The sequence below is a fragment of the Phascolarctos cinereus genome, unplaced genomic scaffold (genome assembly GCF_003287225.1).
Source record: "Phascolarctos cinereus isolate Bilbo 61053 unplaced genomic scaffold, phaCin_HiC Scaffold_2;HRSCAF=192, whole genome shotgun sequence".
NCBI classification, from domain to species: Eukaryota; Metazoa; Chordata; class Mammalia; order Diprotodontia; family Phascolarctidae; genus Phascolarctos; species Phascolarctos cinereus.
This window is the reverse complement of record NW_027555625.1, coordinates 387,631,570-387,654,715: the sequence shown is the minus strand read 5'-3', so window position 1 is coordinate 387,654,715 and position 23,146 is coordinate 387,631,570. Positions and strand designations below refer to the sequence as shown.

At 38.3% G+C, this 23,146-nt stretch overlaps 1 protein-coding gene across 8 annotated transcripts in view; it reads left to right on the top strand.

Annotated features, from left to right (window-relative positions):
* The first annotated feature begins 2,129 nt into the window (after nt 1–2,129).
* Nucleotides 2,130–23,146, top strand: part of FAXDC2 (fatty acid hydroxylase domain containing 2) — a 46,390-nt gene continuing 25,373 nt past the window's right edge. For 3 of the 8 annotated variants that reach the window (XM_020974604.2, XM_078150532.1, XM_020974606.2), the window contains exon 1: nt 2,131–2,283. The gene's annotated coding sequence lies outside the window, so the exon portion shown is untranslated. Of the gene's footprint in view, nt 2,294–5,258; nt 5,353–23,146 lie in introns of all 8 variants that reach the window. The other 5 variants (XM_020974602.2, XM_020974603.2, XM_020974601.2 and 2 more) reach the window with 5 other exon arrangements.

Here is a 23,146-nt window from a genome sequence, read left to right as displayed (position 1 = left end):
CTATTTGGCTCACAGTCTCAATGTACCATAGACACTGAAAACAAAACAATGAACACAATATACATATCTATATTTCTTAGTTTGCTGAAGTAATACCAAAGAAACAATTAAAGATGTGCAGTCAAGCTAGACATTGTACTGTATAGCCAGGTCACCATGATCAAAATATAGCAACAGGTGCATCAACAAAATACGGGGGGGGGGGACTTCTTCAGGGGTTTCAGGCTTGGCAAACTTTAACTACTGAACATTGGCTTAAGGGGGGGGGATACTTGGGGTTGAATTACCGTAAATCAGGTGATTTCTAGTAAATTGAAACTTAGGCCTGTCAGGCTGCTATGCTTGCCTTGAGTCTAATACAATTTCTATTTATTCTTCTAAGAAGTTTTCACGGGACCCCTCATCCCACTCAGCCTTATCCCAAACCTTAATTACACTGAGGAGTCTTCACTGGGACATCCCATTCAGAATGGTCTTCCCATGGAGGATTTATACAACTTGAGGACAAAAGTCACAAACATGCAAGAAGATGTAGATGGCTCTTAATCCACACAAATGGAGAGAATACCTATATCAATAAGATCACAGATCCATTTTAGTATTAAACTTAATTAATAAGGTGGCTGTGGGAATGAAGAAGAGATGAATCTGGCACATTTCAAAGGACATCTCCAGTTCACAGAGGGAGATGAGGAAAGGGAAGGGTCGAAGATAAATTTAACATTTTCTAGACTGAGAATCTAGCACCATGGGGGGGGGAAGGAATAATCTGGGAGGGAAACAAGCTTGGGTGGTGAGAGGAAGAAGTTCAGTTTTTAACTTAACAAAAAATAATTATTCACACAATACATGTGTGAGCATATATCATTCATTTTGGGGAGAGTAGAGTGATGACGACTTCTATTTCCTACCACTCTGCCTCAAAAAATAGTCATTTCTATGGCCCTTAGCAGTTTACAAAGTGATTTCCCCTGTAAGGAAATGCCTTAAGGACCCCTGAGTCCTAGCCATTCACCCTGAGCAGAACTCTCCTCTCTGTATTGTTCCTTCACCCACCTACTCACATTACAATGCTTAGCATTGTAAGTGCCATAGTACATAGTGCCCATAAGCACTTAGTAAGTGCTTAATACTTTGCCATTTGGTTTCACAAAAACCTCATGAGGAAGGAAGTGAAAAATGTATCCTTGTGCCCATTACCAATGAGGAAATTGGAGGGCCAGAAAAGTTAGAGGACTTGCTTGAATTCACACAATTTGTTGAGTTTCAAACCCATATGGTTCCAAGGCCAATGTTCTTTCTACCATTGCCCCATTTCATCTCCAAAAAGAAATACTCATCCATACACCATCAAACTTGTAATTGGTGTTAGAAGCTAAGAAAACAGAGAAAGCCTTCTTGGGTGGAAAAAAAAAACCAAACAATACTTAAAAGGCACTCAGTGACCTTAGGAACTTCTACCTTAGTGACTGTCTGGTAGCGATCCAGCCTCTCTTCATTTGTACCTGAAGAACCCTCATTTCAGTGCTTTTCAAATAGCCACAAGTGGTTTAAAATCAAAGAGAGTATCTGATCCCCACCCATTTAATCTATCCTGGACTGCCTGTCACTTTCTTTAACATAGTTGGGGACAATCCAGTTAGCAGAAAGAATACTGGACTTTAGGAGTGAGAAGACCTGACTTAGAAGAACCAAGTTCTGGCTCTACTACTTCTTAGATGTGTGACACTGGGCAAGACAGACAGTACCTCTTTTTGAGCTCAGTTTTCTTATCTGTAAAATGGAGATGATAATCCTTGTACTACCTCCCTCTTCCAGGGCTTTTTTTTTTCAAGAAAATACTTCCAAAACTCATCAGTGATCTAAGTAGAATTAATGGCTTCAGTTGCTTCCTTACCTAAGTATCCCTTCTGGGTGGGAAACAAAACTCCACAACTCAGTCCAAAGGTTTCTAAGCTCCCACCAGAATGACCCACTTTCTCCTGAGCTCTGAGAATATCAACCCTACAGCCCCTTTGTCCTGCTAGAAGAAGAGAATTTTTGTCTGCAGTCATGAGTGAGTGACCCAACTCATTTTGTGTCACGTGCCTGCTGAGAGCCAGTTGACTTCTCAGTAACATGACTAACACACCCAGCCAGCCTCCAGACTTGAGGTTAGCAGCAGTAGTAGCAGTAGCAGCAGCAGCAGCAGCAGCAGGTCAGAGCTAGGAAAGGGAAGATCGAACTGTGGCGGGGAGTAGCACGGGATATTTTGGAAGCCCGAGATTTCAGCATCGAGCAGAGGTGAGCAGAGGTGAGCAGATGGGAGGCAAAGGGAGAAGGTGGGGGGAAGGGGGATTTGGTTAGGAATCCTGGCCAGAAAGTTTCAGCTCAGGTCCTTAATCAAGACTTTGTTTAAAAAAAAAATACTGTTTAATTATATAAGTGCACCCCCCAACAACAAAAAATATACCTCTATATTATATATTAAAATAAATAGATGTAAAAGGAAAATACATATTCACACATATTTTCTAGGTACGAGTGAAATACACTTCTGAGACATCCCTTAGGGTATATTCTTTCAGTATATCCCCAGCCTTCCCACCTCCTTTTATTATTGTCTGCATCCTGTGTACCAAAGTAACGTGAGACTCTCCTTCATTCTGTTTCCCTAAATGACTGGTTGTTGCTGACTGACTGGTTCTGAAGTTAGGACTTTAGCCAGCAGCAGCAGGACTGGAGTCAGACAAAATAAGGAAGAGAAAACCCAAGCTCTTAGGGATTCAGTGTTGGGGAGGAACTTCTGCCTGGGCTGACCAGGAGGGAATCATAGCAGCTCCCCTTTCTGTTGTGCTTAATAATTTACAAAGCACTTTCCCCGCAACAATCCTGAGAGAGGCAGGCAGTACAAGTATGATTTGCCCCACTCTGCAGATGAGAATACAAACTCAGAGAAGTGATCCCCGTCGGGGGCCCTAAGTCAGAACCTGAAGCCAGGTCTTCTGAATCCAGAGTTCTTTCCACTAATTGAAATTACAATAACAAAGGCTTTAATTTTAAGATTTGAAGAATAAAGTAGTCAGCTTTGGATATAAGCTTAATAGCAAAAGCTGTTTGAGAGTAATATACCAGAACCTTAACTGGACTGATTGTTATCTGGAAGCTGTTAGGCTATCAGGTATTATTGGAGGTGGGGGGTGCTGCTGAGACAGAGATAGTGGTGAGTCTGTTTTTCAGAGCGCCTATGGGTAAGGGGAGACTGCTGAGGAGATTAAAGAAAGTGGCCTCAGCTCTGTGGCCTCACCTCCTCTGCTGGGAAAATGGAGACTATAACTGTCTCCTCCTTTTCTTTTTTACAAGTTGTGTCGATGCCTTTTGTTTTATATATATATATATATATATATATATATATATATATATATATATATATATATATCTGCTCCTAGATATATACCTGCACGCGCACACACACACACACACACACACACACACATAATTTAACTCTACCTTCTAACAAAATAATAGTTACTATTATTTTTTTTTTAGGCAATTGGGCTTAAGTGACTTGCCCAGAGTCATACAGCCAGTAACTGTCAAATGTTTGGTCTGAGGCTGGATTTGAACTCAGGTCCTCCTACCTTCAGGGCCAGTGCTATGTCCACTGTGCCACCTAGCTGCCCCCTCACAAAATAATAGTTAAACAAAACCAGATGACACAACCACCATGACAGCATATGTAGTTCTCCACTGGTAATCTCCATCTCTCTACCTAGATAGGAAAGGTATATTTTATTATCTGTTCTTTATTTGTGTGATGCCCAAGATAGATTATTAAAATCAATCGGAGTTGGGTTGCCTTTAATGCAGATTTCCTTTACTAATTATTGTTGTCCTAGTTTTGCATATTTTATGGCATCAATTCACATTAGGTATTCTCAAGTTTCTCTAAATTCCTCATAGTTGTCATTTCTTATGATGTCGTGCAATTCCATTAAGATTATATACTACAATTTGTTCATCCATTTCTACAATTAATAGGTACCCACTTTGTTTCTAATTCTTTTTGTTGTTTCCTTCTGTTGTTGACTTTCTTGAAGCATGTATATCCCCCATGGTGGCTTCTCAGGGTCAAAGGGTATATGAGCAATTATAAGTGAATTCTCCCATCAGTCCAATTTGTTTCCAAGTACCTAGTGTTCCATTCTGATCTAAGAGAAGGGGGCTGAAGATTCCCTCTCCAGTGACAAAATGCCCTATAGGGGAAGCAGAGAGTAGTGGAAGAACTGGATCGAAAGCCTGGGTTTTGAATTCTGGCTCTTCCACTGACTGTGTCAGCTTAGGCAAATTGCTTCTAATTTTCTGAGCCTGTTTCCATTTCCACCAAATGACTCCAAAGGGTTATGGTAAGAAAAGTGCTTTGTAACTAACTCTTAGAGTACTATATCAATATGAGATGCTACTATTTGCGAAAAGGAATTATAGCAAAAAATATTGAATAATTCAATTCAAAAAGCATTTATTAAGTGCTACACCTTGGAAAACACTATGATACTAGAAATAATTCCTGCTATGAAGGAGCTAGCACATTTACTGGGGGTACTGTGGCAACTGAAGATATTGTGGTAACATTGAAAGTCAGGTAATAACCCATATTTTAGGGAATTTCTTGATATGAGATTTTAAGGGAGAAATTACTAGTAAAAGAAAAGGGAAAGGAAGCTGTCTGAAACCTAGTCTCATTTCTTACGTAAGGCAACCTGGCACAGTAGAAAAAAACCCTGGGCACAGAGTCTGGGAATTTCACTTGTTATCTGTGTGGCCTTGAGCCTCTTTTTGAGCTTCAGGTGGCTCTACCATAAAACAAGAGTGTTAGACTTGAGGACCTAAGACCATTTCCAGCTTTGATTTTAATGTGTTGTTAGATCCTTTCTACTTGCAACATTTCTCTATTCTGTAATGTAGTGATCTTTCTAACTTTTCTTGTAGGAATAATATTCTATGACTTCTAAGGCTCTTTCCTTCTTTGGGCCTCAATTACCTCATCTATAAAATAGGGATCATACTTGCATTACTTATATTATAGGAGATTTTTGAAATACAAATAAAGCAAGGTACAAGAAATGCTATATTATTCTGTTTTTAGGGGTGGGATCACAAAAACATTTCAGGCTAAAGAAAGGGTGCTGGGTTTTGGGGGTTTTTTGTCACTTTTTATAATGTAGTTTTATTGAGACAGGGTTAATAACTTTTCCATCTTTCCTGTTTTTATGCTTCAGATTTTTGCAAGCCTTTATTACTTTGCTACCTCTGATTCCTCTTTGCTGCCAATTTGGATCTCAGTCATCCCAAGTAGGTCTCTCTAATCCCTAAGTAAGTTTGTCTTTTGAGTATGTCTGTTGGATTTTGCTGGTCTTCCTGATGATATCCCAATTAAATGGATCAGTTTCAAGATCAATTTGGCAAACTGAAAGGCCTATAAAATTCAAACAGCATGAGGCAGGGGGCTAATGTCCAGGAACAAGATACTGAAGAGCTAAGAGTCCAAATTCTAGCATTAATGTTAATAACTAGCTAGGGATTCAGGCCAAAGACTTCTTATATCCTGTTTCCCATTGGTGACAATGAAACTGACAAAATACATCCTGATAATAAAGTGAAATAATGGAAGGAGCACTGGACCAAGAGCCAAGAAACCCCTGTTCCAGACTTGGCTTTGCCACTAACTTTTTGTATAGACTTGGTCAAGAGACTCTTCTCTGGACCCCACTTTCCTTCTCTGTTAAATGAGAAGGTTAGACTTGATGGTCTGTCCCTAATGCCCCTTCCAACACTTTAACATTCTATATTCTAGGGCAGTAAGACTATTAACTAAAGATCATTTAATATAACCTCCTTCTCAGAGGAGGTAACTGAAGCGTATAGAGGAATGATTTACCCATGAAAACACAGCAAGTTAGATGTAAAGATTTACCTAGAACCCAGATTTCCTTAGTCTTAGCTCAATGTTTTTGACATGATATTATATTTTGCTATTCCTGAAACATCGAATGCAATATCACTATCAGTGTTACTGTTCTTCTTTTTCTTTTTTAGCCCTGGTGCCTAAGGCATAGTGGGCTCTTAATAAATATCTCTGGCTATGAAGCCAGGAGAGGTAAAAGACTGGTGGTGAACTCAATGGACTGTCTCATTTGTTTTTTAACCCTTAGTAGAAAACTGAGAAACATTTCTTATCTAATCTCTCCTGTCAACCTCCCTCATTCCTGGAATTAGTCATCATCTAAAACATATATTGAATGCGTGGCATTGCTCCAGGCACTGAGGCAATGTAGAAACTCTGCCACTTGCCCTCAGTAAGCCATTTAACATGAGCCTCAGTTCTTCCTTCTATAAAATGGGTGTGCTAATACTGAAAAGCACTGTAAAAACATAAGCTTCTAAAAAGTAAAGTGGCTATCCTGAAACAGCCTATCATTTTCACAGTTCTCCATAGCCATATGAATCTTCAGCCCCACAGACTGAAATTAAATCAGGAGTTTAGTTGTGGCCAAAGTGCAATAAACTTATATCTCATCTTTTTTTCTAGAATTTTCCCCAGACCATCTATACAGTCTGTAATGTTTCTCCACCAACAATTTTCTTTCTTTTCCCTGAGAGTGAAAATTTTGCTTGACAGACATTTAATTCATCCCCACCATGTCCCCAAGAGACAGAAAGGGGTTAGAAATCTGAGGGAAGAAATCTGAGATCAAAAGAAATTGTGTCCATTTTCTTCAGGTCACAAAGAAATTCATTGGTGGCAGTATCAAAGAATAGACTTCAAGGCTTTATCTGAACAGGAGGATATTAATAAGGCCTGAGGGCATGGAGATGGCAGGGTTGGACAGAGAATTTGATAATGTGGTACTTGTGGATTTAACAGAAAGATACCAAGGTACAGTGAAAGGGGACCTGAAATCTTGGACGTAATCTTGGGTCTGCCAATGTGGTGTCCTTAAATAGTCACATTCCCAATCTAAGCCTGGGTTTCCTCCTTTGTAAAATGAGGTGGAACTAGGTGATCTCTCTCAAGTTTCTTCTATATTTGATATGTGATTTTCTAGGCATTAATATTTTTTTCTTCTGAAGTTCCACATTGTATTTAAAAGTCAAGATTCAACAAACATTAGACACATATATTATAAACATATAAACTATGTTTATAAAGATGAAGACAAGAAATACCTGCCCTCAAAGAACTTATGTCTACCAGAGGTAGAATATTTGATGTTCTGAGGTCCCTTCATTCTGTTACATTCTATAGTTCTGTGACATGGGAGAATTTTTTTTTTTTTGCTGAGGCAATTGGGGTTAAGTGACTTGCCCAGGGTCACACAGTTAGTAAGTGTCAAGTGTCTGAGGCTGGATTTGAACTCAGGTCCTCCTGACTCCAAGGCTAGAGCTCTATCCACTGCTCCACCTAGCTGCCCCTGAGAATTTCAAAAGGTGTGAAAGACATTTCCTTACTTTAATGTTTTGGCTATCTAGTTGGAAAGAAGAAAACATAGATACTTTATACTATAATGATTCATGTTATGTGCATAAACACATTTATAACAGATAGGTTAATGTCTTGTGCATAGTATTGGGCTCAATAAATATTTGCTAATTTGATTTGTAAAGATCCGTATCCTGAACTGCATTGTACATTGAGCCTCAAAGATCCTCTTTGGGTGAGGATATATCTAGTCCCTCCATAATTTGAGGTCACAGAATTACAGAATGTTAAAATTAGAAAGTCCTTGAACTTTGTTTAGTTCAAACATCTCATCTTTCAAATGAGGGTGCTGAGTTCCAGGGAGAAGAAATAGTAACTTACTGTAACTAATAGTTAACAGTAACTAATAGTTAATAGTAACAAATTACACCAGCTAGTTAGGGGCAGAGCCAGGACTCAAGGCCTAAATTCTCTTTGATCCCAGCTGCCACTAAAGAGAGCTTTGGTTCAACTGTATCTATATTCAGAGAGGAAAAGTGTCAAAAGAAACATATTTGGGCCAAGCATATTCAGCAGACAATTTCTTAGCTCATAGAAGGCAGTTGACAAGATAAGTATCTCAGTAATTAGCATATGGAGGTATTTGCATTGCAGAAGCATAAACAACACCTTATGAAAGGCTGTGTTTCTTTTGGTGAAGACAGATATTGCTGGTCAAATGACCACTTTCCAGAAGGATTAAAGATAAATAAATATTTTCCCTTTGGTCAGGGAGATTAAGTGGAACAGAATTGATCCTGTCTATCCAAAGTTGACTGGACTGTAGTCCAGTCTAATTGAATGTCTAATCTTCTGTGCTTGCCCATTACCTTTATGAAAACAATTGTGGTGCACTTCAGACATGCCTCATAGTCTAAGAGGCTGGCTTTGACCCTGAGGAGCCCAAAGAAAGAGGCTCTGCCACTGGATATGGAAACACATTTTAAATACATGGATAGAAAGATTGTGTGTATATAAAATGACAGATATAGAAAGAGAATGTACTTTCTAATCTACAAATCTAGGTTTTCCTTATAATATCTCTGGGAGGCAGGTAAGGCAAATAGCATTATAGTTCCCATTTTACAAAGAAGGAAAAGCTCAGGGAGATAAATAATAATAATAACTGGAGATTAATAATAATAACTAGAGATTAACAATAATAACAAATAATGGTATAGTGTATTATGATTTTCACTCTGAGATAAGTAGTACTACTATTACTCACCCCATTTTACAGACAATAAAAGAAGGCTCAGAGATGTAAAATGGCCTGCCCACATCACGAGGACTCCAAGTCCAGGGATTTTTCCTACTATTGCCTCTCATGGACAAAGAGTTATTAAGTTCATCCTAGTCAGTCTTATTTTCTTTTTTTAATTCTTAAGAAAAGCCTCAGGCCTTAGTTACTGAAATAATTCAGAAGGAAAGATTTGATTCTGCAGATGCATCTAGGCCCAAAGTGAGTATCTAACTCTTTCTCTTTAAAAAAAAAAATTGACAATCTCTTGTCTGTCAACAGAAATCTCCTTTCCAAATGTTCCTTCATGGATTGGGTATAGATATTTTGAACTTAATTATGGCAGTTAGTGCCCTGCATAACCCAGAATAGTTTGAACATAGATGAATGCTTAGAAATGCACATATGATGAACGAGCATAGATGAATGCACAGGAATGGACCTGTGATGTTGAGGAACTTCCCTCGACCAATGCAAGTCAGAACCTTCTCTGCAATTTATATATAGTTTTAGAGAGATGCCTAGAGCACTGAGAGATTAAGTGACTTGACTAAGGGTGGGCATATATATTTGGATAAATATGGAATTATTTAATGAAGAGAACAGTGGTGGGAGAAAAGGACAAGACTGAATTCTCAGCCCTTTGGGCCTGATAGAACAGAAGAGTCACAGGAGAGTTAACAAATAAGAAAAAAAAATACAGTCTTAGCTTTCCTGACAGGAAAAGTTACCATTCAGTATAGTGTAATGAACTCTTGGAGGCCAGTAGGCCTGGGTTCTAATTCCAACTTTGTCAGTTTCTCTCCATATGCTACCCCTAAACAATCATACTCCTTTTTTGGACTTTGGTTTTCTTAACTTTAGTAAATATAAAATGAGAAATTAGACTACAATCAGAAGATTTCTAAGGTCTATCTCTATCATCCCTAAATAGCTAGCTCCACGTTAAACATTAACATGGAGGCTTTGCCTATTTGCTAAAGTCTTACAGCTGTTTTAAACCTTGAAGTATTTCCCAATGGGCCAATATGCCTTTGACCCTTGGTTCCTTGGCTGTGAGGCAAAGGGTAGTACTATTAATACTATTAACTCCCACAAAGTAACCCACACCAATCCATCCTCCAGTCAGTCACTAAAGTGATTTTCCTAAAATGTAAATCTGATCATGTCACACATACCCCCACTCTGTAAACTCCAATGACTTCCTTTTGCTTCTAGGAGCAAATACAAAAGCCTGTTTGGTATTCGAAGCCCTTTATAACCTAGCCTACCTTTCATATCTTTCCAGTATTCTTACACTTTACTCCCCAGGATATACTCTATGATTCAGTGGCATTGGCCTTCTGGTTGTTCCACAAACAAGACACTCCATCTTTCATTCCAGGCATTTTCTCTGGCTATCACCCACGCCTGGAATGCTCACCCTCTCTGCTCAGACTAATGACCTCTCTGGCTTCCTTTAATTCCCAACTAAAACTCCACCTTCGGCAGAAAGCCCTGCCCAACCCCTCTTCATTCTAGTGCCTTTCCTCTGCTAATTATCTCCAGTTTATCCTATCTATAGCTTGTTTGTACATATTTGTTCGTAGTTTGTCTCCACCATTAAATTATGAGCTCCTTGAGGGCAGGGATCGTCTTTTACCTCTTTTTGTGTCCCCACCACTTCGCACCTGGCACAGCATAGGTGCTTAATAAATGTTTATTGATTGATTGATGTACTTCCACCTCATCTCCACTTCTCAAAATTCTCATCCTTCTTCAAGGCAAAGTTCATGTGCCACTTACTCCATGAAGCCCTTCCTGCTTCTCTCCAAGTGATTAGTTTACTCTTCTTAAATTATCATGTATATACTTAACTATATATAAGTTACCTCCTCCTATGAAGTTTAAATTCCTGTATCTTGATTCATTAAATCGTAGTTAGCCTTTACATGTTGCTTTTGAATCCCAAAAGTATATACCAGGGACTCAAAAAGATATGCATATGTGTGTATTACCGAACTCCAGTCTGCTCATCTCTGGAGGCCCAGTCAACCACGGATAAATTGGAATTCAAAGCCAGGTGTCACACAGGCAGCCCAATGACTACTCCACTGGACTGTGGAAGAGCTAAATTCTTAAAACTCCTCCTGGAGGCCACTGCACATAGAATTTGGACTTTTAAACCTTGCACTTTACCCATCTGTTACCAGAGTTCACACTATATCCTTACCAGAGCAACGCTAATGAGTCAACTAAGTGAACTAGTGATAGACTCCAGAGGGTCAAATGGCCGTATGTGTTTGGGGATGGAGGTTGGAGAATGCCCAGATGATATTCTCCCATCATAAAAAGTGACTATTTCAATGTCACAAGCACCGCAGTGAAAAACAGCAGAATGCATGTGACGTGTCGAGTGTAGCGTGGACCCATTTAGTTTAGCTGCCTAATATATTCTGCCCTGCACTTGTCACACACATCAGACCTTACACATGATGAAAACCATTATAAAAATATCACATCATAAATGCAGCATTGTCAGTTCTATCTAGATATTACCCATGTAACACACTTAATTATTGAAAGACTAGAAGTTCTTAACTCATCTGGTATAATGGACCCCTCTGGTGAAGCCTGTGGGCCCATTCTCAGAATAATGTTTTTAAACAGAGTGAATAAAGTACAAATGGAACCAGTTATGGTGAAATACAGTGATCAGAATATTTTTTAAAAAGCAAATTCATGGATCCCAGATTAAGAATTCCTGTTGACAAAGATGTTCTCCCTTTCTTCCCCCGAATTTGTTGTTGTTGGTTAGTTGTTTCGGCTGCGTCCAATTCTTTGTGACCCTGTTTGGGGTTTTCTTGGCAAAAATACTGGAGAGGTTTGCCATTTCCTTCTCCAGCTCATTTCACAGATGAGGAAATGGAGGCAAACAGGAATAAGTGATTTGCCCAGGGTCACATAGGGACAGTAAGTATCTGAGGCTGGATTTGAATTCAGGTCTTCCTGACTTCAGGCCTGGTACTCTATCTACTGTGCCACCTAACTGCCTCCCCCTAATTAGGTATCATATTAATCAGTCAACAAACATTTATCCTACTAGCTTCCAGGGACTATAGTAGGTGCTAGGAATACAAAAACAAAAATGAACCATTCCCTGGTTTCAAGGAGATTACATTCTATCTACATATTATGTGGCCTGCTACTCCATAGCAGTGGATAGAGCATTGGACCTGGAGTTAGGAAGGCCTGAGTTCAAATATGGTCACAGATACTTAGTAGCTATTTGAGTCACTTAACCCTGATTGCCTCATTTTCCTCACCTGTAAAGTGAGTTGGAGAAGGAAATGGCAAACCACTCCAGTCTCTTTGCCAAGAAAAGCCAAATGGGGTCACAAAGAGTCAGACATGACTGAAAATGACACAGTGTCTTGATCTGAAGTCTAGTACTTTAGCTACTCTGCTTAGCTGCAAACAGTATATGAATGTCTCTCCTTCTCTGGGCCACAATTTCATTGCCTAGAAAGCAAGAGGATTTCATTAGATGGTCGTCAGGGTCCCTTCTAGCTCTAAAACTTTCTGTTCTATATTTTTCTTTGTGTGTATATATGTTTACACATATATTGTTTAATCTATGAGCATTCATATAAACATCCAACATAATGGCTGGCTAGGAACAGGAACAGTCTTTTTTTTTTATTTCAATTTTATTTTATTTTTAGTTTTAAATTCTCTCCCTTCTATATCCCACCTCCAGTGTCTTTGCCAAGAAAACCCCAAGTTGCATCATGAAGAGTCAGAAATGACTGAATAAGAACAATAAATTATTTCAGATATTGTACCTTGAAAGATAATTCATTGGGAAGGAACAGATACATTTTATAATAATATAGTGGCTTATGGTAGTTAATCCTGAGTACATGAGTAGGTGTGTCAAATCCTGGTTTAATTTACAATAAAACTATGTTGGCAGTCATAGTTCATGAGGAAATAATTTCCTCCTGATCATCACTCCCAACAATAACTACCATATAGTCTAAGTACCATTATGTCTCTGGGCTGGCATCCTATAGTCCCAACTCTCTTTCTGCTTCAATAGGATGAAAAAGATTTGAGTCCTACAGAGCCACTGGACTATATCCCTCACCCCAGACAGATAGTGTGGGAAGAGGTCCATAGCTCAGGAACCACCTATAAGGTTCAAGAATGGATGGGCCAAGGGCTCTGAAAACCATGGATGTGAATTGAGGAGTCCATGACTCCTCACTTTAATACTTGTGATAGTGAAAATTATTCTATTATCCATTTCTTGATTCTTAGATCTTTTTGTCCTAGTGAAAGGAGTGACTAAGCCAAATAATGGTTGTTGATTGAGGACACATTATTATCTGCAGAGGCTATCACAGCTCCTCAGACATGCAGATCTTGGCTCCCTAAAAGCCATTTTATTTAATTAGCCTGTTCTAGCATTCTTTAATGTCAGCTGCTTCAAAATTATATAAAATTGGGAAAGTCCATGTTCTTGGACCCATTGTTAGATTCTCTTAGTGGTCAAATATGGGATCTCTGACTACAAACTGTAGAGTATGAATGCCATAGCAGTCTTAGAGGAGGTAGTCTGTTTAGGTACATGATAGTTGCTTATTTGCTGTTACTCAGCAGCTTGGGAATACAAAGGCAAATTTCTGAGTATCAATACAACTTAGAGCAAACCTCCACCCTGCCTCCCTTATAGAACAGATTGCACATAGTCAATCTGCCACCATGTAGCAGGGTGCCATTTTTAAGGTATTTTGTCATTCCTAAAGTTCAAGACAGATTATAGGCAGATTGTGTGGCTATTAGCTGATATAATTGGCTGCCACAAAGGAGAGATCAAATATAGTTAATGGCATCCCATGATGTGCCCAAGCACATCCATAATCCCTTCCTCTGTCCACTCTTCTCATGGACATGGGAATCTGGATAGCCTATTTCAGAAGCTTCTATTATAGGTTATATAGGTTGACCTTGTTGTTATGCTACTCTTCAATGATGGGCATTAACATGGATCAAATAAATATTTGTATGACTACCTCCATTTAGCAAGATCCCTCTAAAGATTCCTGCCTCAAATCTCTTTACTTCTGATCTCCTACTCTTGTACTCACCGTTTGGCTATGCTGTTAACTATGTGAATTAGGGTAAATGTGTACCACCTCCAAAGTCATACATTTTATTAACAAAATACTCCAAGTTTAGCCCCTTAGGATGATTACCTTCCTTTTCATTTCATATCATATCACCAAACTGGTCATTGAGTAAAGAGCATTTGCTGTTCATTTCTCAATGACTGCTATTATTGCCTTTGTTTCCTTGGGTAAGTGATAATGTTTTTGGTTTATGGTTGTAGAGAACAATGGAAGCACCATTCTGCCTAGTCAATCTAGTTGGCTCTAATACTCTGGATTAGAAAACTAATACACTAATACAGGAGTTGTGCTAATTATCCAATATATCTATTCCTATCATATATTCAGGAATGAATGAGAGCACTACAAAGTACTATCTGGGGCCCAGTGGTCCAGTGGTAAGGTAGGCACTTCACCATTCCTCCCTCAGTTAACTTGTCTCCCAAAGATCTAACAAAGGAACCATAGTGCCAATTTGGACCATCTGGTATCACTTCTGAATCAATGATTCAGTTTCTCATAAAACATCTGGTTCTTTTCTTTGACTCCAGGCAAGGTAATGCATGGAAATCACTGCAAGTCCTAATGACATGGGTACAGGTCCTGGCCACTTTTGGTCAGATAATTCTAGGTTCTTCAGTTGATTGTCAGGCTGGAAGCAAGTTGTAGAGAGCATGCAGCCAGCCATTCTAGCTTTTCTGTCCTATTGGTCAGGCCCTTGTTACTTCTATGTGGCTTTTTGTCCGTTCAGATCTAGGCGTACTCTTGTGAACTGTTTATTGACTTTTGTCCTTAGAGATTTCATTCCAGGCATAATTTCTCTCATCACATGTTTGTATTCCCAGCAGAATATAAGCTACTTGAGGGCAGGAACTCTATTTATTTATTTATTTATTTGGCTATAACACTGAACAAAATTCCTTTAACAGAACAGACACTTAATAAATATTTGTCAAGTCAAATTGAATTTGTACTGACTGGCTGATGCTCAGTCCTGTTTATTTTTGGACTTGGGTGACAGCAGATAGCTAGTAAATGGTAGGTCACTGTGAATAAGTTGAAGCAATCTGGGAAGTAAGGCATCCCCAACTGGCCCTTTAAAGTCCTTCTGGATTTCCCCATTCCATGACTCAGGATCACGGTGTGTTCCAGTTAGGGTTTGTACCTTGAAAATAGAAACCTAATATGGCTTTAATTTAACTTTGCAGCATAAATGTGCTTATAAGTTAAGAGATGAGCCTGGCTTATTTTTGCTTGTTTTGTTACCTGAGCCCATCATCCCAAGGATTCTTGCAAAGTTATGTTCCTCTTTTTTTTTTTTTTCTCACGTGGTCCTGTGCCTTCTGCAGTTTTCTGAGAGTGATGACTCTTGGAATCAGACTACCCCACAATTCCTAGACTCTTTTTACTCCATCGTAGTATTTTTGTTAAAGTTTTAGTGATGTGTTATTTTTATATCACAAACATTTACAAATCCCCCCCATTCCATGTGAGGTTTCTTATAATAAATATTTGTAAAATTATAAATACCCAAATTAACAGAATGAGAAATAGAAAATTTAACTAACCCAATTTCAGAGGAAGAATTTGAACAAGTCCTAAGCAAAAGAAAAAAAATTCCAAGACCTGATGGATTCACAAGTGAATTATATCAAACATTCAAAGAAAAATTAATTCCAACATTCCATAAATTATTTGCAAAAATAACAAAAGAAAGGATCCTCCCAAATTCCTTCTATGACATAGATATGGTCTGGATATATAAACCAGAGAGAGTCAAAGCAGAAAAAGAAAACTATGGACAAGTCTCCCTAATGAACATAGATGTAAAAATTTTAAATAAAATATTAGCAAAGAGGCAAATACAACATATCACAAAGACTGTGTACTATGACCAGGTTGGATTTGTACTAGGGATACATAGTTATATTCATAGTATCCCAATTACATAGTATTCAAATGCCATGGCCGACATCTGCCAAGTTCTTCCTCATCTATGGGAACATCTATTGTAATCCCATGGGACTGCAGAAGAGTGGTGGACAAGATGCCAAGTCAATTGACACAACAGCATGGGAACTGAGAGGCTAGAAACCTTTTTCCTGCCCATCTAGCCCTCATGCCACACTCCTAATCTTACCTCATATCCCTAGCTATTTTCAATTTCAGAAATCCCATAAGCACAAATTTGCCTCAGTTCATTAATTCTTACTTAGATTTCTGTTATAGAAAGTAATGAGTGGCGTATGAAAAAAACAAGGTCCAAGTCACTAACAAGAACAAAAATGCAAATCAAAACAATTTTGAGGTTTTACCTTATACCGTGAAAATCAACAAAGATGACCCCAAAAAATGGAAAGACATAATGTTGGAGGGGCTTTGGGAAAACATGCACACTAATAAGACTGTTGGTAGAGCTATGAATTGGTCAAATGCATGGAAAACGATTGGGAATTATGTGAGGAAAATGACTAAACTGCTTACACGAGTTGATTCAGTGATTCCACTGCTAAGCATATAACCCTTAGGAGGTTTGCTTGTTTTAAAAAGATATATATATTTACATAATCTATATAATACATATCAAAATTTTCATAGTCCTTCCTGTGGTAGTGAAGAACTGAAACAAAGTAGGTACCCATGGATTGAGAAAAGGATAAATAGATTGTGGCATGTAAATGTAATGAAATATTATTGTACAGTAAAAAATTAGCTAGGTTCAATGTAAGGAAGGCCTGGTTTCACGTTCTGATACACACTGTTAGTTTGATCCTGGGCAAGTCACTTAACTTCTTAATATCTTTACTCTTTAAGACTAAACTGAAGAACTGTTGCCAAGCTACATTAGTACATATTTAATGTACTATTTCCCAACTGCATTTTTAAAAAAATGACCTTTCCCTCCTTTCCTCCCCCTCTCCCACTCCTTGAGAAGGCAAACAATAGGATTATACATATGAAGTCATGTGAAACATATTTCCATGTTGCAAAAGAAAGCACCCCCATCACCCCCAAAAAACAAGAAAAATAAAGTGAAAAAAGTGTGCTTCAGAATTCATTAGTTCTCTCTCTAGAAGTAGGTAGCTTTTTTCATCATGGGTCCTTTGGAATTGTCTTGGATCATTGTTTTCATTAGAGTGGCCAAGTCATTCACAGTTTATCATCATTATAATATTGCTATTACTGTGTACAATGTTCTCTTGGTTCTTCTCACTACACTTTGCATCAGTTCATATAAGATTTCCTAGGCTTTTCTGAAACAGTTCTGCTTGTCATTTGTTTTAGCATAATAGTATTCCATTACAATCATATACTACAACTTGTTCAGCCATTCCCCCAGTGGATGGGCATCCCCTCAAATTTCCAATTCTTTGCCACCACTCAAAGAGCTGCTGTAAATATTTTTGTACAAACAGGTGCTTTTCTCCTCTCTTTGATCTCTTTGGGATACAGACCTAGTAGTGGTATTGCTAGGTCAAAGGGTATGCATAGTTTTATAACTCTTTGGGTATAGTTCCAAATTGTTTTCCAAAATGGCTGAACTAATTCACAACTCTTACTTTCAGTGCATTAGTGTTCCAATTTTTCTGTAACTTCTCCAGCATTTACTATGTTCCTTTTCTGTTATGTTAGTCAATCTAATAGGTATGACGTGGTATCTCAGAGTTGTTTTAATTTGTATTTCTCTAATCAGTAATGATTTAGAGCTTTTTTTTTTTACTTCATGTAACTGTTTATAGTTTTGGTTTCTTCTTCTGGATACCACCTGTTAGTATCCTTTGACTGTTTATCAATTGGAGAATGCTCATATTTTTATAAATTTCAGTTCCCTATGTATTGAGAAATGAGGCCTTTATCAGAGAAACTTGTTATAAAATTTTTCCCCCCAGTTTCTTTTTTTTAATTTTACTCTTTAAATTTTTTTAATATAAATTTATTTATTTTTAGTTTTCAATATTTACTTCCAGAAAATTTTGAGTTCCAAATTTTCAAGCCATCTCGCCCCTCCTCCCACCTCAAGATGTCATGCATTCTGAATATCCCTTTCCCTAGTCTGCCCTCTCTTCTATCTCTCCTCCCCTTCTCTTATTCCCTTCCCCTTCTATTTTCCTATAGGACAGGATAGACTTTGGTACCCCATTTCCTGTATTTCTTATTTCCCAGTTGCATGTGAAAACAATTTTTTTATTTCATTAATTTATTTTCATTTATCAACAATCACTTCCATATGCTTTTGAGTTGAAAATTTTTCTCCCCCTTCCTCCCCCCCACCCTCCCCAAGACAGCATACAATCTGATATAGGCTTTACATTTACATACCCATTAAACATATTTTCACATTAGTGAAGTTGTAAGTAAAAAAATTAAAACCATTAGGAGGAACCATCAGAAAGACGAAACAAAACTGAACAGAAGGTAAAAATAAGTGATAGTGATTTGACTTCCATGGTTCTTTCTTTGGATGTGGACAGCATTTTCCATCCTGAGGCCTCTGGAGATGTCTCAGATCCTTGTAATGCTGAGAAGGGTTCAGTTTAACAGTATTAGTCATTGCATAAGGTGGCTGTTATTGTGTACAAAGTCCTCTTGGTTCTGCTCACTTCACTCAGCATCAGACCATATAAGTCTTTCCAGGTTTTTCTAAAGTCAGCCTGTTCATCATTTCTTATAGCACAATAGTATTCCATTACATTCATATACCAACTTGCTCAGCCATTCCCCAACTCATGGGCGTCCTCTCAATTTCCAATTCTTTGCCACCACAAAAAGAGCTGCTATGAATATTTTTGTACATGTGGGTCCTTTTCCCATTTGTTTGATCTCTTTGGGATATAGCCCTAGAAGTGCTATTGCTGGATCAAAGGGTATGCACATTTTTGTAGCCCTTTGGGCATAGTTCCAAATTGTTCTCCAAAATTGTTGGATCATTTCACAGCTCCACCAACAATGTATTAGTGTGAAAACATTTTTTTTAAACATATATTTTTAAAACTTTGGGGTTCCAAATTTTCTCCCTTCCTCCCTCCCCACCCACCCTCATTGAAAAGGAAAGCAGCTCAGTATAGGTTATACATGTGCAGTTATGCAAAACACTTCCATGGTAGACATGTTGTGAAAAACTAACTCTATTTCCCTTAATCCTATCCTGCCCTCCCATTTATTCTATTCTTTCTTTTGACCCTGTCCCTCCTCAGAAGTGTTTGCTTCTGATTACCCCCTTTCCCAATCTGCCCCCTTCTCTGTCATTCCCCTGCTCTCTTGACCCCTTCTCCCCATATTTTCCTGTAGGGTAAGACAGATTTCCATACCCAATTGAATGTGTATGTTATTCCCTCCTTAAGCCAAATCCTATGGGAATAAGATTCACTCATTCCCTCTCACCTTCTCCCATTTCCCCTCCACTGTAAGAGCCTTTTCTTTTCTGTTTTTTTATGTGAGATAATTTACCCCATTCTACCTCTCCCTTTCTTCTTCTCCTAGTATAATCCTCTCTCATCCTTTAGTTTTATTCTCCATATGTGACCCTGTGCCCTCTATCTATCTATCTATCTGTCTGTCTGTCTGTCTATCTATCTATATACATACATACAATTTTTTCCCTCCAACTACCTTAATACTGACAAAGGTCTCATGAGTTATAAATATCATCTTTCCATGAAGCAATATAAACAGTTCAACCTTAATAAGTCTCTTATGATTTCTCTTTCCTGTTTACCTCTTCATGTTCCACTTGAGTCTTGTATTTGAAAGTCAAATTTTCTATTCAGCTCTGGTCTTTTCATCAAGAATGCTTGAAAGTCCTCTATTTCACTGAATGACCATTTTTTCCCCTGAAGGATTATACTCAGTTTTGCTGGGTAGGTGATTCTTGGTTGTAATCCTATCTCCTTTGCCCTCCGAAATATTATTTTCATGCCCTGTAGTCCCTTAATGTAGAAGCTGCTAAATCTTGTGTTATCCTGATTGTGTTTCCACATACTTGAATTGTTTCTTTCTGGCAGCTTGTAATATTTTCTCCTTGACCTGGGAACTCTGGAATTTGGCTACAATATTCCTAGGAGTTTTCCTTTGGGGATCTCTTTCAGGAGGAGATTGGTGGATTCTTTCCATTTCTATTTTGCCCTCTGGTTCTAAAATATCAGGGCAGTTGTCCTTGATAATTTCTTGAAAGATGATGTCTAGGCTCTTTTTTTGATCATGGCTTTCAGATAGTCCAATAATTTTTAAATTCTCTCTCCTGGATCTATTTTCCAGGTCAGTTGTTTTTCCAATGAGATATTTCACATTGTTTCTATTTTTTCATTCTTTTGGATTTGTTTTACAGTGTCTTGATTTCTCATAAAGTCACTAGCTTCCAATTGCTCTATTCTAATTTTTAAGGAAGTATTTTCTTCAGTAATCTTTTGGACTTCCTTTTCCATTTGGTCAATTTTTCTTTTTAGGGCATTTTCTCCTCATTGGCTTTTTGGACCTCTTTTGCCATTTGGGTTAGGCTATTTTTTAAGGTGTTATTTTCTTCAGTATTTTTTTGAGTCTCCTTTGGCAAGCTGTTGACTTGTTTTTCATGATTTTCTTGCATCACTCTCATTTCTCTTCCCAGTTTTTCCTCTACTTCCTTACTTGCTTCTCAAAATCCCTTTTGAGCTCTTCCAAGGCCTGGGACTGATTCATATTTTTCTTGGAGGCTTTGGATGTAGGAGCTTTGATTTTGTTATCTTCTTCTCGTTGTATATTTTGATCTTCTTTTTTCACCAAAGTAAAATAGTATAGTCTGACTCTTTTTGTGCTGCTTGCTCATGATCCCGGCCAATTACTTGAGTTTTAAAGTCTTTGTTAAGGTAAGAGTCTGCTTCCAATGTGGAGAATGTACCATACCAAATTTCGGGGTTTGTACAGCTGTTTTCAGAGATACTTGTAGGGCCCTGTAAATTTTCAGTTCTTCCAAGGTGGTATGATAAGGGGTTAGGTGTTTACTCCTTTCCTGGCCTGTGCTCTGGTCTATTAGTGACCACAAGCACTTCTTTCTGTCCTGGAACTGTGAGGAGGATTCTCTGTCCACCACCACTACAAGCTCCACCATGCCAGCACTCCTTCTCACCCCAGGACTGCTGCCCAGAACTGTGACCCAGATCCAAGCATGGGCAAAGCAAGAGATTCCTGCCTCAGCACTGGCAAAGAGATCCCTGCAATCCTTCTCTGATCAGCCATTGGATTCCTCCTCAGTCTGTGGGCCAGAAGCTCAGGAGGTAGCCCCAGTGCCGCGTTCTCAGGGTACTGGAGCAGAGACCCTGCGCTCCTCTCTCAGCACCGCAGAAACAGACTTTTCCCACTGACCTTCTAAGTTGTCTTTGGCGTTCCTAGGTGGAGAAATCTGGAAGCCCCACAGCTGCCCATGATTCAGTTCTCTGAGGCCCGCTCCAGGTTCACTGTGGCCTGCAGGCGCCCACGCCGAACTGCACTCCTCTCCCAGCCTGCCACAATATACCTTTCTGAGCAATCATCCAAGTTGTCTTGGTCTTGAAATTTGTTTCACTCTGTCTTTTTGTGGGTTCTGCTGCTTTAGAATTTGTTTAGAGCCATTTTTAATAGGTATTTGGAGGGGTTTGGGGGAGAGCTCAAGGAAGTCACTACTTTCACTCTGCCATCTTGGCTCCACCCCCGCACTTCCTCTCCCAGTTTCAAGAGGGAGTTTTCTTGCTGGGAGATCCCCACACCAATGAAATCACAAGTACAGATAAAAAAAGGAAAGAAATGATAAATATGAGGAACTAAAAAAAAAAATAGAAAGATTTATATGAACTTATCCTGAGTAAAATGAACAGAACTAGAAAAGTAATATCCACAATGATTTCCTTGTAGTGATCTTTTTGCTTACATTGTCATAAAGAAATTAACAATTGAAAAATCAATAATGGTCTCAAAGAATGAATAATGAAACTTACCTCTTTCCTCTCATCAAGGGACTTTGAGCGTAGAATGCTGTAACATCATACGTTTAATATTGTTCATTTTTGCTTAACGTTTTCTATTTTTCCTTTGAAATTTTGTTTTTAATGGTACCTTTTGTTATGTCATATTATTTCCAAATACATCCTTTCCCCTTACCTACCCAGCAAATTGTCCCTTATAACAAAAATTTTCTTTTTTTTGTTTTTTGTTTTCTTTTTTTAGGCAGTTGGGGTTAAGTGACTTGCCCAGGGTCACACAGCTAGTAAGTATCAAGTGACTGGTCTGAGGCCGCATTTGAACTCAGGTCCTCCTGACTTCAGGGCCAGTGCTCTACCCACTGTGCCACCTAGCTGCCCCATAGGAAAAAAAAAATTAAAAGAAGAAAAACAAAACAGTTCAGCAAAACCAGCCAACATATAGACCACATTTGACAACATATGCAAAATTCCACTCCCATAATCATATACCTCTGCAAAGAAAGGGAGGGTGGCAGGCACATTTCTCAACTTTTTTCTGGGCCTAATTAGAATTAATTTAATTAATAATTAAAACACTGATTATAATGTTCAGTTTTGGTTTATTGTTGTTTACATTATTGGCATCACTCTGTAAATTGTTTCCTGGTTCTGCTTAACTCAATTACTATTACTTCATGAAAGACTTTCCATGCTTCTCTGAATTCTTCAGATTTGTGGCTTCTTATGAAACAATAATATTCCATTTACATACCACAATTTTTTAGTCATTCTCCAATCAATGGGCACTTATTTTGTTTCCAATTCTTTGCTATACACACATATATACCCATACAAAATGCTGTTCTGAACATTTGGGACATTTTAGTTGTCTTTTCTTTTTAAAAGCATAACTCCAAATTGTGTTCCAAAAATGATTGGTTCCAGAATTCACAGCTCCACCAAAGTTGTATTAGCATGGCTTTCTTCCTAGAGCTCCTCCAGCATCTATTTTCTGTCATCTTTGCCAATTTGTTAAATTTTCTGTCTTTTGATTTTTATTTCTCTTTTTATTTTGGCCTGGATCTGTGATGAAAAAAAAAATAATTCTCTATTGGATCTGTACCTGCTCTGCAGCTTAGAATCTTAGAGTTGTGCAGGAGGCATTTACTTGCCTTGTGATTTGCCCAAAATTACAAATTTGGTTTGTGTTAGAGGTGGGACGGTAACCCAGCTCTGCCTAACTTTGAGGCTTTCTGACCATATGCCATGCTACATCTCTAATTGCTTGTGATTTGCATCATTCTTTTATTTGGTTGATAATAGTTTCTAACTCTTCTTCTGATAACCA